General features: G+C 39.8%; 1 protein-coding gene across 4 annotated transcripts in view; it reads left to right on the top strand.

Annotated features, from left to right (window-relative positions):
* The window catches only part of gatad2b (GATA zinc finger domain containing 2B), a 96888-nt gene that overhangs the window by 13422 nt on the left and 65415 nt on the right, over window positions 1-18051 (top strand). The window contains exon 2 of one of the 4 annotated variants that reach the window (XM_088010022.1): window positions 1583-4600. The exons of 2 other annotated variants lie outside the window; for them this stretch is intronic. The gene's annotated coding sequence lies outside the window, so the exon portion shown is untranslated. The remainder of the gene's footprint in view (window positions 1-1582; window positions 4601-18051) is intronic. One more of the 4 variants, XM_088010023.1, reaches the window with a different exon arrangement.

Below are 18051 nucleotides of genomic sequence, written 5' to 3' on the forward strand. Positions count from 1 at the left end.
GACGATGGGTAAGCATTCATAGCAAATCTCTGGTGGTGGAGCTCTCCGACATACTAAATATCTATTCTTCATCTAGGGAGTCGGCCGCGCCTAACAAGGCTGGAACAGCCTGCAGGCCTCAGACATCTATTCCGCGCATCAAGGCCGGATCAGCTTCCTAGGTACACCAGCACCGCTTCTCTCGGGCTCAAAAACCGCCCGCATGACCCGCCGCCGTTCACATATCAAGGCTTGAACAGCCTGCAGGCCACCGCAGTCATCGCCACGCTTAACAAAGCTTCCAACAGCTTGCAGGCAGGCAGTCGTAGTGCCTAACAAGGCTTGAACAGCCTGCGGCCACCGCAGTCATCGCCTCGCCTAACAAAGCTTCGAACGGTTTGCAGGCCGGCTGCCGTCGCACCTAACGAGGTCGAATCAACCTGCATGCCATGCCTGTGTTCGCTGCACGTCCTCGCCCAAACCATCCTGTGACCGGCCTCACAACATCCATTCAGGCTCAGAACCGCCTATGACCACGGTTGACACTGCTGCCCTGCACCCCCCCGATCCACTTGTAAGCACAACGCCATTGCACCAAACGAGGTTTGAACAGCCCGTAGGCCCCTGCCTCATTGCCCTGCCTATCAAAGCTCCATACAGCTTGCGGGCCAGTTGCCATAGCACCTAACAAGGCCCTATCCCCCTGCAGGCCACGGCCATCTCCGCCCGCCTAACAAAGTTCGACATGAGCTTGCAGACCGGTCGCCGTCGCGTCTAACACGTTCGATCACCTGCAGGCCTCAGCTTCTCTGCCTCTCCTAACAAAGTTTGATATGAGCTTGCAGGTCCGGCTGCCGTTGACCCTAACAAGGTCGGTCATCATGCAGGCCACAGCCATCGCCGCACGCCTAACAAAGTTCAATATGAACTTGCAGGCCGGCCGCCGTGCGCCTAACAAGGTTCGATCAGCCTGCAGGTCTCGGCCTCTTTGCCTTGCCTAACAAAGTTCGATATGAGCTTGCAGGCCCGGCTACCATGCGCCTAACATGGCTCGAACAGCCTGCGGGCCATGGCCATCACTGCCCGCCTAACAAAGTTCGATATGAGCTTGCAGGCCCGGCTACCATGCGCCTAACATGGCTCGAACAGCCTGCGGGCCATGGCCATCACTGCCCGCCTAACAAAGTTTGATATGAGCTTGCAGGCCGGCCGCCATCGCACCTAACAAGGTTCGATCATCTCGTAGTCCACGGCCACCACCACCTGCCTAACAAAGCTTTGCTATAAGCTTGCAGGCCGGCTGCCGTTGCGCCTACGAGGTTCGATCAGCCTGCAGGTCTCGGCTCTTTGCCTCGCCTAACAAAGTTCGATATGAGCTTGCAGGCCAGCTGCCGTGCACCTAACAAGGTTCAAACAAGCCTGCAGGTCACGGCATGGCCTCGGCCCGGCACCCTCTTTTGGGGGGACGACCTACCTGAGCTTCGTTCGAGCCAATCATTCAAGCTCGCTGCGATTCTCAGCACGCACGTCTTCCGCCGGTGGCCGAGCGCCAAATTCTCGGTCCAATAAAATTGTCTAACTGCTGTTTCTCTCTCTGTGCAAGTCTCTACAGATTGTAATGAAGCCCTAGGCGGAAATTCAACCTGTAAGACTCTTCCGGCATCACCTATCACCTCGCCTTCACCCCAGCCAATCAGGACGCACCACCTCTACCTCGATCCAATCACCTGACAAGAGCTCCTTCAAAAGACGAAGCGACCACAGATCCACCCGCTTCAGTTGTGCTTCAACCCACCTCCTCCCCGTTTCCACCACCAGCCTCCCAGACGCCTCCAGGTCCCCTCAAGACTCCTCTCTCCAAGCTCCGCTCCACCACCAGTGACTGGGCCCGGGGGAAGACCTACCTGAGATTCGTTCGAGCCGATCATTCAAGCTCGCTGCGATTCTCAGCACGCACGTCTTCTGCCGGTGTCCGAGCGCCAAATTCTCGGTCCAATAAAATTGTCTAACTGCTGTTTCTCTCTCTGTGTGAGTCTCCACAGATTGAATTCACTTCAAAACCAATTGATGTCACTTCCATTAAATGGTTTTTATGGAATTTTAGACTTTTTGAAGGCAACAAGGAAACATCCCAACAAGGGTGGAAAGGTAGTACTGGGACATGTATAATATGAAGAAAATATCAAGTAAGAAAAATAGTTTCAGCAGATTCAATTGCATATTAAAATAAGGTTTAGTCCAGTCAATCAACTTATTGAAGAAAAACATAAAACATATATATTTTATAGTTTAAGCTTCATGAGGAAGTCTATTCACTGCACTGAGGACACAATGAAATTGAACATGTTGGTCACCAAATAGGTGTGTGAAGAACAAAATATTTAAAAGGCATTTCATTTGTATTTGAATAATGGCAAACATCTAAATGTATAATTAAAATACTTTGTTGTAAATATTTGGCACATTTTACAAAAAATAATTGTAAGCAAAACATGGGGACATGGAATGTTGCCGCAAAAGAAGAATCGCCCTTTTCATAAAACAAGCCAAAGCTTGTTAAATTTTAAACTGTGGCTCTTACAGTGACAATTAAGTAAAATTTAATTGGCCAATATAAAACAGAAATTTGCTTAGTTATTTCTTGTATCTTTACAGAGAAACCAAACTACAGATTTATTTGCAGAGAGAATATATTTTTTACATATAAAAAACATCAGCATCTCAGCTTTATAGAATCCAGTGACACCGATGGTCACTCTACTCACTGACTGCTCCAACCAGACCCTAAAAAGGTTTTGTGTCTTTAATCTATTAAAGACACATGATATCTCATCTACTATGTGTAATTCAGCAGGACAAAGGTTTTGCCAACCAACTGAGGGACAGCTGTGGAGTCAGAATCACATAATTGAAAAATACAAAGTTTGGACTGACAAGGATTCATTTGGTTTACACAGAAGTTTGCTTATTCTACTTTTGAAATGTTTAATAACATTTTGATTGTTACAGAATCTCATGTTGTTGATGTTTTTAGCACTTGATAAAATCAGACAATAAAAGGCAACTATGTGATAATTCTTCACAAAAAATATTACTGAATTGTGAAACTGTTTTCATCTGTAGGCAAGCATTGAGCAAATATAGGCTGATTTCATAAATTAGAATATGACTGAAAAGTTCCAAGTGAAAGACATTATATAGATTAATTAGATTACAGTACTTCCGTTTTAACATATTTATATTTCGTAGTATGTTTAATACCTGCTAAAAGGTTATTTTCGAAAGGTACTATTAATAAGACAACCCTGATCAAGACATATATCCCCCACCTCCTCCTCGTTCCCACCAACTTGCAACACAAAGTTACACCCTTGCCTTCGAGGGATGCAGACCCTGAATTCAGACACAACTGAGATGTATCAAACCCTACAGGAAGTCCTCACCAATCCTTTGCCACAAAAGAGGAAGTGACAAACTCCCTTCTGAAAGGTTGAGTTTCAACCAAACTTTTAAGACATGCTACTGGACTCTTATTGCACTGGATTGAAGCTCTGTTGGACTGTATCCATTCCAGTGGTGTTGCTCTGTAGGTGAGTAAAGCGAGATATGGATCAGCTGCTTTCTTCAACAAGTTCTTTATTGTTTTAACAGCACGTTCAGCTTCCTCGTTACTTTGTGGATATTTTGGGCTACTTCTAGCCCAAAATAATATGGCGAAATCAACGTAACTTTGCAAACGTAGCAAAAGCAGCACAGGAAAACTGAGGAACATTGTCTGTGATCATTACTTCTGGAATGCTGTGATGTGCAAACACAGATTTCGGCTTCTTGAGGAATCACATCTACTGATCTTGTGGGACTTAGTTGAGCAATTTCCACAAATCCTGATGCATACTCTACAACCAGAATATAATTCTTGCCTTGCAAAGAAAATGGATCAGCCCCAAGTTTTTGCCATGGTCTGTTTGGATACTGTGATGGCATCAGTGGCTCAGTGTGATTTTCTTTGTCTCTGTTGCAGGTGTGGCATTTTAGAACCAGTCCTTTTAGCTGCTGGCTCAGTCCAGGCCACCACACTGACTGCCGTGCTCGTTCTCAACATTTCACCACTTCCTGATGTCCTTCCTGTAGTCTCATGAGCACATCGTTTCTCATAGTTGAAGGAATAGCAAGTCTTTCTACCTTTAACAAAAGTCCATCATTCACTGTAAGAAATGCCTTTTCAGCCCAATACAGTTTGAGTTCTGGTTCACTGTTGAAGTGTGCATCACATGTGCACTTATGCTGTCCCTTTTCAGCTCCTCTTTCAGCTCTTCAAGGTAACCCGTGCTTGCAGATAAGTTTTGTATCACACTATCCACATAAATATTTGAGTCTCCCACCAACTTCTTTTCGTTTTGTTCTGGGCGTACGTGATGGTGCATCAGCTGTCCACAGATGCTTCCCTGGCACATATGAGATGAAATGGGAATATCTCATGAGGCGCATTCTAAAACGCTGAATACGTGGTGGAAGAGCATCTAACATCTGGGAACTCAACAGACTCAGAAGTGGTTTATGATCAGTCTCCATTTGGAAACGTTTGCCAATGAGATAATTACTGAACCTTTCACAAGCCCAGGTAAGACTCAATGCTTCTTTTTGCACTTGTGCGTATCTCTGCTCAGTCTGTTAGAGATCGTGACACATATGCAACAGGTCTCCACTCCTGACCCCATTTTTGAAGCAGCACACTCCCCAGACCATAAGCTGTGAAACATCTGCTGAAACTTTGCATTCCCAGTTAATATCGTACATGACTAACACCGGCGGGGATGAAAGCATCTCTTTCAGTTCTTGAAATGCTCTGGCCTGATCAACTCCCCATATCCAACAGTTTTTCTTTGACAAGAGATCCCTCAAAGGCTTGTCTCGCTCTAACTGTGGAATAAACTTCCCCAGCTGGTTAACCATACCAAGGAAGCTTTTTTAGTTCACTCACATTTCTTAGTTCTTTCATCTTTCTCATAGCTTCTGTTTTATTTGGATCAGGACTAACTTCATTAACTGAGATAATGTGGCCCAAAAATGTTACACTCTGCTTTGAAAGATCACATTTATCAACGTTCAGTGTAATACCGGCTTCTTGAATCTTTCCAATAATGGTATGATCCTTCTGTGTTCTCCCCCACACTAACACATCGTCCATGTAGCAAACTACACCATCTAGTCTCTCTGTAACCTCTGTCACCATTCTGTTCTGGAAATGCTCAGGGGCAGAAGCTATCCAAAGGGTAGCCGTTAAAAATAATAATGACTAAAAGGTGTAATAAAAGTTGCATATTTTGCTGCATCTTCAGCATCTAAAGCAGGGGTCACAACGCGGTCCCCACGGGCATCCGGTCGCCTGAGGGGACCTTGTCAGTCACCCGCGACGCAAGTTCTGAAAATGGCCATTGTCATTAGTGAGCACTGCCAAAAAAAATATTAAATGTTTTTACATTGAAGTAATAACATTTGTTTATATTAAAATAATTAAAATAAAAAAGTAAATTATAAACATGTTTAAAATAAATTGCTTTGTGTATAAAACTTTTTTTAGGGTTAAAGTTTTAAAGGGTTATGCGCAGTCTCCTGCAGGATATTATTGGAGGGTAGCAGCGCCTGCAGCTGTACTGCTGCACCCACTCTGCCTACCTTAAGATTTTCCTTTAAAAAAAAAAAAAAGAATAACTTCTGGAATTTTTATCCAGATCTTTTGTGTCAAAACATTTTGTACGTAGCATGCATGTGTCTGTGGGGGTGGGCACGCCGAAGCCTAAATCTTATTGGTCAGTTTGCTTTTGTTTATTTGGTTGTTTGGCGCTTTTTTTGCAAGCTAAAAATGAATGAGCGGAGTTTGATCCTCCCGTAGTTCTAAGAGCGGTTGTTTGGATCTCGGCTGAGCTTTTACTGTGTGCGGGGTTCTGACGGATCACTAGTTGGCAGACATCTGCCGCTCTTACCGAGTGTCGCGCTAAGACTGCGGGTTAAATAATTAATTTTTATCTTACAGAAATTCTGCTCTTTGTGTCAAACTGCACATTCACTCACCTACCCAAAAATAGGTGTCCTATTATAAATATTGTCCTACTCTCTTATCAGTACCATTTACCTTAACTTAAACTCCCCATACCTCAGGCAACAACAGAACAGGAATTGATTAGTGGTATGGCTTAAAATAGATGACTGGTTGTCATAACGACATTCACAATGATCTGTTATCTAATGTAATAATAAAGCTGCGACTCTCACTTTACCCATTTTGTGGAAAGTGTGTATTGCCTTATAAAGTGGCAATTTAAAGACAAGTAAATGTATGTTAGTCTATACTTAACTCATGTTTTATCTTGGCTGACAACAAAACCTGTTGGTTGACTCAAGTTATGATCAGTCAAAAGAGGGACTTTGAAATGTCTTACAAAAATCAAAACATTTTCCAGTCTTCTTTCTTTGCACAGATTTGTGCAAATAAAATTCTCCTTAAAGAGGGATGAGGAGAGAAAATTTTGTTGATTTAATCTTCGGTCATGTTATGTTATTCTCTCATCAAAAACATTCATGTAGCTTTGATTCGTTCATGCATGTTTGAGAAATAATGTACTAAAATGTTTATAACTTTATGTAAAGCTCAAAGTGCTACAGAATTACAATAAAAACCAATGTAAAAACAAAAGCTTATTAAATATTAATCATAAGATCTTAGGAACAAGTATGTTTTCTATTTTTTTTTACTTTTTATTTTCAATAACTTTCTTATACAAACATATACACATGTCCACGTTTGTTACATCTCACATTTCGCATCTTATTATTTTATCGATAGAGGAAAAAAGCAAATATATTTGCCTCAGATAAACATTAGCCCCATTAAGAGAAGCCAATATTCATTAACAACATCCATGAATATATAAATCCACGATAATTACAGTGAAAGGGACAACAGTAAGCGAAATCAAAATGAAGATTAAAGTAATAAAAGTACATAATAATAATACAAAATAAACTCAAAAGGTATGCACGTAAGTAAATAAAGGTGCCAAGGTTACAATATGAATCTAGTTATAGGTTTCCACTTAGATTCAAACATCTTCATTTTAAGTTGTAGTTTTGATGTTGTTTTGTTCTCCATAATGTAGACCTTTTTAATTTTGTCTCTCTACTGTGTAATACTGGAATGTTGTGGTCTTAACCAAGCATATGTAATACACTTCTAAACAATCAGAAGCAAGACTCTAATCAAGTATTTATTGTCTGTGTCAATCATATCCAAGGAAATTATCTCTAAAATATACAGATGGGTCCAAATCTAAATAAATGCCTAAAATACTTTTTATATCTGCACGTTTTTCCAAAACTCGGCCACCTTCGGACAATTCCAAAATATGAGTGAAGTCCCCTGCCTTTCCAATATTTTTCCAACAAAGCCGAGATGTCTTTAGATGTGGTAATTGGAGAATTAAAATAACGCATCTTAACTTTCCAGTCGAACTCCCTCCATGACGGGCTGTTAATTTGTGTCCAGAGCTAAATGTTTCTTCCAATCCTTATCTGCTATTATTATATTAGCTTCCAGTTCCCACTTCTCCTTAATCTCCTTATTGTTAACATTGGATTAATTTTGTAGGCTTTTGTTTTGAGATCAGGCCTTTTTTTGGTTCACCTTTGCTACTGATAATAGAATTTCTTCAGTCTTGGTCATATTTGTTGAAATTTTCTGCCATTCACTATGATTCTGGAGATGATGTCTAACTTGCAGATATCTATAAAAATCATTTTTTTGTAGATTAAATTCCTGTTGAATTTGTTAAAAGATTTCATTGTTAAAAGATTTCATTGTTGACCCTTTAAAAAGCTGTACTATAAATACCAGCCCTCTGCTTGTTCATCTCTCAAACTCTGCATCCATAGTAGCTGGGCTAAAATCTGGATTTTTAGCTATTTTTGATAGTCAGGTAAATTTAATTTCTTTTTTAATCTTGACCAAATATTGTTCCTAAATCCAGTTATTTTGAATCCTGAGATTTTTTTAACCATATTTGTTGTAAAGGGTAGTGTATCTAGAGACAGAGTTGGGTAGGCCCTTTGCTCCATACCCATATTGTCTCCTGATCCTTTGCTAACCTTAGGGTTAGGGCTCTCAGTTGAGCAGCCCAGTAATAATTCCTTAATTCAGGTAAACCTAGCCCTCCATTATTCTTTGAGGACTGAAGTATTTTGAGTTTAATTCTTGTCTTTTTATTTTGCCATACAAACCTTGATATTCTGTTATCCAGTTCTTTTAAAAAGGAGTTGGGAATGGAAACTGGGAGTGATTGGAATACAAACAATAATCTTGGCAAGACATTCAATTCTAATTAATTCTACCCTTCCACTTAGGGTCAGTCTCTCCCATCTTTCTAGGTCTTTTATAATTTCTTTAATCAGCTTTTCATAGTTTGCTTTGAATAACTGTGAAATTTGAGGTGTGATGCCCAAGTATCTGAACCCTTTATTGGTCCATTTGAACTTTACTTTTTCTTTTAGGCATTCACCTGATAACATTATTGCTACCGATTTACTTTCGTTAGTTGTATATTCAGAAATATTCCTGTACTCTTTAAGGCTTTCTAGTAGAGCTGGTACTGACCGGAGTGGTTCTGTTAATACTACTAATAAATCATCTGCAAACTTTTATGTTTTATGTTCCACCCCTCCCTCATCTCTTATTCCCTGAATTTGTTTATTTTGTCTTATTAGTTCTGCCACCGGTTTAATATAATAGTAATGGACTCAGACAATCCCCCTGTCTAACTCCTCTCATGAGATCAACAGAGTAGTTAGTTAGTTATTTAGTTAGTTGGGTATTGCTCAAATTAATGTGCAATACCCATTAATTCAAATCAGGATTATGGATTTTTATAAATTATTTTCACCTATTAAACAAATTGCTGTGAAAACCCAAAGGCTAGTAATGTTTGATATAAAAAAACAACATTTTATAAGCCCTGTTAAAAGCCTTTTGGGCATCTAAACTAATCAAGAGGGAAGGTTGTGATTTAAGTTTTGTATATGACATTACATTTAGTGTTCTTCTAATGTTTGCCTCTCTGCCTGCCAGGAATAAAGCCTGTTTGGTCTGGTTTAATAAATTTAGCTATATATTTTTGCATTTTTTTCTGCCAATATACTTGTTAGTATGCTTAAGTCATTGCATAGCAAGCTCACGGGTCTATAGCCTTAACACATAGTTGAGTCTTTACCATCTTTATGTGTTACAGATATAATGGCTTGAGACCATGTTTTAGGGGGGTCCCCCACCGTTAGTGCATAGTTAAATACCTTACATAATACTGGCGTTAGTTCTTCTCTAAATGTTTTGTAAAACTCCCCTGGCAGTCCGTCTGTCCCTGAGGATTTGTTGTTTTTGAGGTTTTTAATAACATTCAGAATTTCCTGTGAAGTTATAGGTCGGGTCATTTCCAGCGACTCTTCTTCTGACAAAGTTGGGAAATTAATTCTTTTGAGAAAAGAGGATATTTCGTCTTCATGAATATTTATGTCCAAATAATCATATAGTTTTTTATAATGGTCTGCAAACGCTTCAGCTATTTCTTTGGGTGGTGTTTTAGTCGCCATATTTGAGGGATGTTTTATTTTGGAGACGTGCCTATTTGCTTGGACTTTCCTAAGTTGAAATGCCAATAGACGACTTGCCCTGTTGCCCATTTCATAGTATCTTTGACTTGTAATGCGTAGAGGACCTTCTGCTTTGACAGTATTTCCTCTAATTTATCTCTTGCCTTTTTAAGCTCACCCATTATATCTTTATCCCCTATATTGTGTTCCCTTTCCAATTCTTTGATCTTATTTTCCAAATCCCTTTGTTCTTTTATTCTAGCCTTTTTGAGTCTGGATGATATTTCTATTATTTTCCCTCTTATCACCACTTATTGTCCTTTGTACAAACTGGATTCCAAAAAAGTTGGGACACTAAACAAATTGTGAATAGAAACTGAATGCAATGATGTGGAGATGGCAAATGTCAATATTTTATATGTAATGGAACATAGATGGGAGATCAAAAGTTTAATCTGAGTAAATGTAACATTATAAAAGAAAAATATGTTAATTCAAAATTTCACAGTGTCTACAAATCCCCAAAAAGTTGGGACAAGTAGCAATAAGTGGCTGGAAAAAGGAAATTGAACATATCACAAACAGCTGGAAGACCATTTAACACTAATTAGGTCAATTGACAACATGATTGGGTATAAAAAGATTTTCTTAGAGCAGTGTTTTTCAACCTTTTTTGAGCCAAGGTACATTGTTTTAATTGAAAAAATCTCGAGGCACACCACCAACCAAAAATGTAAACAGATACTCTGTAGCCGCCTATATTATATATATAGTCATTCTTATCAAAGTGTCTTGAATAGGAATCAAATAAACACAAAAATTTATTTTTATCACATTTTACATTTCTTATTTCAAGTTGCACGTAACATGTCCACTTCAAAAATACACCTGAACACCTGAACAGCCACAACAATGTGGTCTTAAATTTAAAAAAGTTGTAGAAAACTTCAAAGTGTTTTACAAACTAATCCACAAGCATTCTTATAGCCAGAATACAGAAAATAATTCTTATTCTGAAAGAAGCAATAATATTTGGGAAAGATTTCACTGTTACAATATGAAGATTTGCATGTAGAAAATGTCAATATCTGTATATTTTACCCATCTAGTGTGAAACCTTTGCATGTTTGGATGAAAACAGCTGATTTCCTGGCAGAAATTGAAGAAAGACAAAGCTCTTCCTCAACGGCTCTCAGTCTCTCTGTTTTTAGTTTTTATAGTAACCAGGCTTGAGAAGCTCACTTCACACAGACATGTTGTGGGAAATGGACCCATGTTCTTTCCAACTACTGCTGAGCTTCACTGTCTTTTCCATCACTGTCGTCACAGTCTTGCTAGATACGATGCTCTCATCGCTACCTGTAACATTCATGCATCACTAATTCTCTTGTTTTAATGTAAAATGCTCAGTACCTACTGCCATCTAGTGGTAAGAAAATTACATGATTACTCCGCTATCCACTACTAACCATGGTTTCGTTCACACCGAGCTTAAGTGCAGTGGCTTTATTTCCCTCCTGTAGTGGCAGATCGACAGCCCTCAACTTAAAAGCTGCATCATATGAGTTTGAAAACATTTCTCCATCGTACCTGCTGCTAGCATGTGGTTGTTCTTCTTTGATTTACAATTTTGACTTCTAATGATTCACTTCCTGCTAGAGAGCCCCCTGGTGGTTGAAGAAAAATACACAGAAAAGCCGCACCGGGCTACAATCCGCATGGTTCAAAGTTTAGGAAAAAAGTAGCAGCTTATAGTCCGGAAAATACGGTACCATAGGTGAAATTGAATAATTTCCACGGCACACCTGATGATCACTCACGGCATACTAGTGTGCCGCGGAACAGTGGTTGAACTGTCTTAGAGTGTCAGTGTCTCTCTGAAGCCAAGATGGTAAGAGGATCACCAATTCCTCCATTGTTGCGCAGCAATGGTGATAGTGCAGCAATACCAGAATGGTGTTATCCCGCGTAAAATAGCAAAGACTTTTAAGTTATCATCATCAACTATGCATAACATCATCAAAAGATTCAGAAAATTTGGCACAATCGCTGTGCGTAAGGGTCAAGGCCATAAAACTCTACTGGATACTCGTGATCTCCGGGCCCTTAAAAGTCACTGCACCTCAAACAGGAATGCCACTGTCAAGGAAATAACAGCATGGAATACTTCCAGAAAGCATCGTCAGTGAACACAATCCACCGTCCCATCCGCCACTGCCAGCTGAAACTCTACAGAGCAAAGAGGAAGTCATTTCTAAGCAAGCTCCACAAACTCAGCCGTTTGTACTGGGCCAGGGGTAATTTAAAATGGAGTGAGGCAAAACGGAAGACTGTTCTGTGGTCAGATGAGTCACGATTTGAAGTTCTTTATGGAACACTGGGACGCCATGTCATCTGGACCAGAGAGGACAAGGATAACCCAAGTTGTTATCAACGCTCTGTTCAGAAGCTGCATCACTGAAGGTATGGGGTTGCATGAGTGCTTGTGGCCTGGGCAGCTTGCATGTCTGGAAAGGCACCATTAATACAGAGAGCTATGTTCAGGTTCTAGAACAACATATGCTCCCATCTAGACGTCATCTCTTTCAGGGAAGACCCTGCATTTTTCAACAACATAATGCCAGACCACATTCTGCAGCAATCACAACATCATGGCTACGTAGGAGAAGGATCCGGGTACTGAAATGTCCAGCCTCCAGTCCAGATCTTTCACCTATAGAGAACATTTGGCGCATCATAAAGAGGAAGGTGCGACAAAAAAGGCCCAAGACGATTGAACAGTTAGAGGCCTGTATCAGACATGAATGGGAGAGCATTCCTATTTCTAAACTTGAGAAACTGGTCTCCTCTGTCCCCAGACGTCTGAGTGTTGTAAGAAGGGGAGATGCCACACAGTGGTAAAAATGGCCTTGTCCCAACTTTTTGGGGATTTGTTGACGTCATGAAATTTTGAAACAACATATTTTTCCCTTAAAATGATACATTCTCTCAGTTTAAACTTTTGATCTGTGATTTGTGTTCTATTGTGGATAAAATATTAGATGTTGGCACCTCCACATCATTGCATTCAGTTTTTATTCACAATTTGTTTAGGGTCCCAACTTTTTTGGAATCCGGTTTATATGTTGCTGGTGAAACTTCACCATTATCATTTCAAATTATTCCTTAAGTGACTCTTTGATTTCTTTGACAATATTTTCATTAGATATGATTGATACATTCATTCTCCATTATCTGAAACAAGGTTCATTACCTATGTTTAAAGTTAACAAAATATTTTCTGTTACAGTTTGGTTCCTTGTGCATATCTTGCTGAGCTGTATACAAATCTATTTGAGAATAACTTTTATGTGGATTTATATTCTTGAGGTTGATATTTCTCCAAGCATCAATAAGACCATGCTCTTTAATAATATTATTTAGCATTCTAGATTTTGGTGTCTGTAGTCCATAGTCAGAAGGGTACCTGTCTAATATATTATTTTTGAACCGTATTGAAGTCTCCCCCATCAGTATCATGCCTTTTGTATCATTAGTTATTATTATGACTATTTGATTCAAGAAAGTGTCCTCCTCATTTGGGAAATATACATACTGAAATTGTCATATCTCCTATGTGTCCTACAATCATTACATACCTTCCTTCCTTATCCTTAACCTCTTTTTTTGATCAAAATTGCTACCCTTCTTCTCCAAATGAAGCATAAAATGCCTGACTTACACACTCCCTTTACAGTTTTCTGTGTTCATTCTCCATGGGCTCTTTGCACCTAAGGCGTTGACGTCACATCTCCAGGGGCTAATGCGGCTCACTTTTTTCCGCTTTCAGTTACCATGACTGGTAGAAAAGACTAAGTCGTATTTCAGATGCAAAAAAACAATACTATTAACATTGTTGTCTTCCTAATATAATGGGCTTTTAAGTTTTCGTTAATTTCCAAGCGATTCTGAATTAAGAAGATGGCTTGTAAATATCTGTCGCTACCAGCTAACGCCGCACAGCAAAGTTTGCAGCCTTCACTTCACTCCGGATCAGCCTAAAACTACCAGGGATACGGATGGTAAATAAAGGAGCCTCCCTGAGTTATTTCCATGGAATCACTTCTGTATTCAGCCTGAAAGAGTTTATGGGAACGAGTGAGCAGACCAGAGCCAGACAGCCGAGCAACTGATCCGCCTGTACATACTGCTGTAAACACCGTCCTATCTGAGCTCTGAACAAGACACATGCAAAGGTAATAAAACGAAATAACACGGAGACATGAAGCAACACGGTCATATTTTTCTAAAAGCAGCAACTTTGAACCTGAACAGCTGAACCAGATCTCTGACACCAGAGCTGCGCTACTGTTAAGCTATGAGGCTTGTTGAGCTCGGAAGTAAAAAGCCCGAACCGGAACCTCCCCGTTAGTCTGTGACACTAACGACAATAAACACACATAATATACTTGAAAATAAGATAAATACATTGTCCGTTAGAATGTTTAGATACTTAAATAGCACATTTTACAAGAACAATGTCCGAGAATATTGCCTACTAGCATAAGCTAACGTTAATGTTAGCCACAAAGTTTAAGTAAAACTCACCTTCGTGTCAGTGAATGTATAACGAGGCGAACATCTTAAAACCTTTCTCCAGCTGACTGGTTGGGGCTTCGGATCAATGTACAAACCTTGGCCAAGCCCTGCAAGCACCTAATGTAAATGATATTTGTATTGGATCGGAAACAATCGAGCCGCTTTACCCCGAACGCGGAAGCTGAGGTGCAAAGAGCCCATTAGGTGTGTCTCCTGTAATAAAAGCTATTGAGCACTGTAAATTTTTTAGTTGAGTCAAAATCTTCTTTCGTTTAATAGGATGTTCAGACTGTGAACTTTGGATACAATATGAAGACTCCATGGTCCACAGTGCCATCAGGTGGTTTGGAAGCTCATTCCACAAGGAGCAACCTGTCTCCCATTGATGTCAACTTTGTTTGAGGAATATGGAGACGAAAAGCCTTTCAGGGTGCCTGTGCTTGCTCATACAAAGTGTCACCAATTTTCACAAAGCTCCTCCTTGGAGCTCCAGTCCATAGCACAGCTATTGCCCCACATAGCTGTCCACGCCTTCCCCACACAGCGCTTCCAGTCTAGCAGCAGCAATTAGCAAACACCTTGTGAAACTGTGAGTCTGCTATGCTCATCATCCAAACTACTTCTCAGTCCAACACTCCTAAGAGCAGTTTCTCATTAGTGTGCAGGTAAGGTACGATAAACAGCATCTCTCTGTCTCACACACACATATTCGCACTCAGTGGAAGAACAGACATTTGGAAAGATGGCTATGGGTGATAAACAATCAAGTGTCCCTTTTCTTATCTTAACCATCCTACTACCGACATGGGCATCTCTTCACCTGATTGGACAGTATAATATGAGCAAATGACAGTGTGTAGCTTTTACTACATTTAAGTGGCCCCTGAGAATAGTCATATGTTTGTTCTTGCATTGAAAAGGAGGAGAAAAGATGAAAGTTTGAAAAATTGGGGTAGGGTAGAGAAGGGTTTCTTTGCGGTAGAGTACAGCAGAAGCAGAAAAAGTTTTGAAAAAAAAAAATCTTGTTGGGAAGCTGTCAGTCACTTTAGTTCAGAAGGTTGTAATGTTTGTAGATGCTTTCACCACACATTCCTCCAAATGTTACGTGAAGTTTGACTGGTTTATTTTTCATGAGAGGGAAAGAGAGGGCAATAAAGGGAGACAGAAAAAATACTTTTTGGCTCATTCAACGTAAAGGTGGTGTGCGTTTTCCTTCTAGCAGTTGGAGGCCAGGTCTCCTCTGCATGTTTTGTGCATGTTTATTTGGAAAAAGGAGCACTGGGAATAATGGGGAAACACCCGCCCCCAAATGTCAAAACCAAATTGTTTATAAGTGGTCAGTGTAGAGGTCATGCTACACTTCTTCGTTGTCTGTCATTTTGACTGACGGGGTCAAAAAAATCCAGTCATAACCCATTTTTACCCATCAGTTTTTTAAATTGACAATTACATACTTAATTGCATTTAACTGTCATTCGGTTTAATACTCAACAAGCTGAACAGATTATCTACATTGTGTGATCACACATCAAGCAGATGAATAGATAGATGTAACTTTTTCTCTGCAGCGACAAAGTTTTGAAATCAAGAAATATTTCTCCAGTTGAAGTGATCAGAAGTTGGCAAGAGTCTCTGTCACCTGAGTCCAAAACAACTCTTCTCAGCAGAAAAATCCAGCTGCAGTGGGACAGCTGCATCACACACTCTTCAAAGTTCATCACTCTTCAACATGACACTGTCAACTCCCAGATAGCAATATGCATTGTTTTGTGTCCAGATCATAGATGATATTCGGAGGAAATTTTTCTTTTATTAATCCATTTAAGTTACCTCCACAATGTAACTTATTCTTTGTGCTTAAAGTTAAAAATGTCTGCATGGCAGCGCCAAGTCTGTGAAATTTGTTAAAATGACAGATGGCCATCAGATTTTTCCATCACTGTTTAAAAAAGACCCTATCAGACTGAAATGTTTTGGTGAATACAACTACAGTGGTAGTGTAGGTCCGTTTAACTTTTGTTCACTTATTTTAAATGATAATCAGAAATGTAAAAATTAAACAACTTAATCATTTTCACATGACATTCAAAGAACACAATATAGATGTTTTAGATATTTTCAATTTAATCGTCACATCAAAAATCAAATATTTATGAAATGTCCCAAGACCTCATTTGATTTTGTTTAACATCTGGGGCAAACTTCTTTTCCCATGACAGAAGCACACACTGCAGTCATTAAGGTGGAGATCCCACAGTGTGCACAGCATGGATGGCTTAGCTATTTCAGATGACTGAAATATTAGGTTCCCTAAATGCAACATAGATAGTTGTGAATGATGTGAACAATGAACTACCCAAGGCATAAAATTATTGCTTAATCTCTGTCCCATAGGGTAACAAAATAGACAAGGGGTGAACATCAGGCTGAAATGGTCCAGCAAGTCCAGAGTCCTCTCCTCTCTGGTGGTACAACTTACATACTGGGTGAAGGCTGGCTGGTTTCAGCGCAATCAGTTGATCCCTGGTGAAAACAATGCAGCCAAGTTGTTATGCTCAGCAGAGTAAAAAATAAAAAAGTATCTCGGCACCGAAGAAAAAGATTATTACTCTCCGTCAGCATTGTTGAAGATAAGCTTCTAGTAAAGTGTAAAGATAATTAATGTTGTCAAATAATCAATCAAAAAAATGAGAATTTTAATCAAAAAAATGTTAAAAAGTAAAAAGAGGAGAGGAGTAACCGCAACAGGCTGCAAATACGATGGCACATCCGCACTACTTACAGTGTCAAGTAAGTAGTAGTTTAAAATATCCAATTAATTTTGTTCCACGTCACAATTGTGTCCCACTTGTTGATTCTTCACAAAATAATAAAAAGTTTAGATCTTCATGTTTGAAGCTTGAAAAGTGGCAAAAGGTTGAAAAGTTCAAGGGGGCCGAATACTTTTGCAAGGCACTCTATGTCTCTCTTTATCTACCCTCTCTGTACTGGTTGAGGTTTTGTTCTGAAACCATCCCAGACATCCCTCTAGCAGTTTTCTCAAAACTTTTGCTCCACCTCCCTCATGTAGCAATCTTGTTCCTCCCTCAGGCAACATTTCACTTCCCTCTGTGGTGCCTTTGTCTCCACCTTGTCTTTAGTCCTAAAGGCCTTCTTCTTCTGGTTGAGTACAGTCAGGACTCCCTGTGTTGCCAATAGTTTGTTGTTTGGGTAGCATTGAACTGGGGTGGAAGAGAATAATATTAAAATGTCTGTGAATTTTGATTACACCGAAATTTAAATAATTTGTTAGACACTAAGTCATCCCCTCAATACCCTCACATTAATATGTGAGGGTATTGAGTTATATGTGACAATCACAGATTGTCACATATAACAATCTAGGGCCTCCTCTGCTTCAGAAGTCCATCTTCTGATAGAGTGAGTGGAGACACCCTGCCTTTAGACCATGTGGATGTACTGGGGCTGACTTGCGCAGTGGGGGAAAGGCAACAGCCCTGTATGCAGCCTTTACATTAATATACAGTAAATCAATTATCTTGTTTCTCCTGGTGGGACAATTGACAACCTGGTGAAAAGAAGCCATGGAATCCAGGGTGTGACATGATTTAAAAGTAAATATATAAATGAATCACAGGGAGAAAATACATATTCTGTCTGACCATTTGGTGCATTATCACCACCTTGTGGTTGTGTTTTAAGGAACACATTACTACCATATTGTGTGGGAGAAAAAAATACTGCTTATCAAAGTGGTTCATTGTTTGACTTTGATATTCAGTGACTGGACATTTAAAACTCAATGTCTGAGTGATTTTGGAGAGGTGTCCCACAGCTGGTCTGTGAGAGGACTAATTT

Source organism: Poecilia mexicana, unplaced genomic scaffold (assembly GCF_051168715.1).
Source record: "Poecilia mexicana isolate PSO_F unplaced genomic scaffold, ASM5116871v1 scaffold_11, whole genome shotgun sequence".
NCBI lineage: Eukaryota > Metazoa > Chordata > Actinopteri > Cyprinodontiformes > Poeciliidae > Poecilia > Poecilia mexicana.